Source organism: Bison bison, unplaced genomic scaffold (assembly GCF_000754665.1).
Source record: "Bison bison bison isolate TAMUID 2011002044 unplaced genomic scaffold, Bison_UMD1.0 scf7180017864090, whole genome shotgun sequence".
NCBI lineage: Eukaryota > Metazoa > Chordata > Mammalia > Artiodactyla > Bovidae > Bison > Bison bison.
This window is the reverse complement of record NW_011494662.1, coordinates 182306-183077: the sequence shown is the minus strand read 5'-3', so window position 1 is coordinate 183077 and position 772 is coordinate 182306.

Genomic DNA, 772 nt, shown 5'->3' with positions numbered 1-772 from the left:
GATAGGTATCACAATAGAAAAGTAGTCAGTTGGTCAACTACGTATAAAAAAACGAAACTAGGACACTTTCTAACACCATACACAAAAAGAAACTCGAAATGGATGAAAGACCTAAATGTAAGACCAGAAACTATAAAACTCTTAGGGGAAAACATAGGCAGAACACTCTCCGACATAAATCACAGCAAGATCCTCTATGACTCACCTTCCAGAATAATGGAAATAAAAATAAACAAATCAGACCTAATTAAACTTAAAAGCTTTTGCACAATGAAGGAAACTATAAGCAAGGTGAAAAGAGAGCCCTCAGAATGGGAGAAAATAATAGCAAATGAAACAACTGACAAAGAATCTCCAAAATATACAAGCAGCTCATTCAGCTATCAATACCAGAAAAGTGAACAATCCAATCAAAAAGTGGGCAAAAGACCTAAACAGACATTTCTCCAAAGAAGACATACAGATGGCTAATAAACACACTGAAAGATGCTCAACATCACTCATTATTAGAGAAATGCAAATCAAAACAACGAGGTATCATCTCACACCAGTCAGAATGGCCATCATCAAAAAGTCTATAAACAATAAATGCTGGAGAGGGTGTAGAGAAAGGGGAACCCTCTCTTACGTTGTTGGTGGGAATGCAAACTGGTACGGCCACTATGGAGGACAGTGTGGAGATTCCTTAAAAAACTGGGAACAGAATTGCCGTACACCCCAGCAATCCCGCTGCTGGACATACACCCTGAGAAAACCAGAATTGAAAGAGACA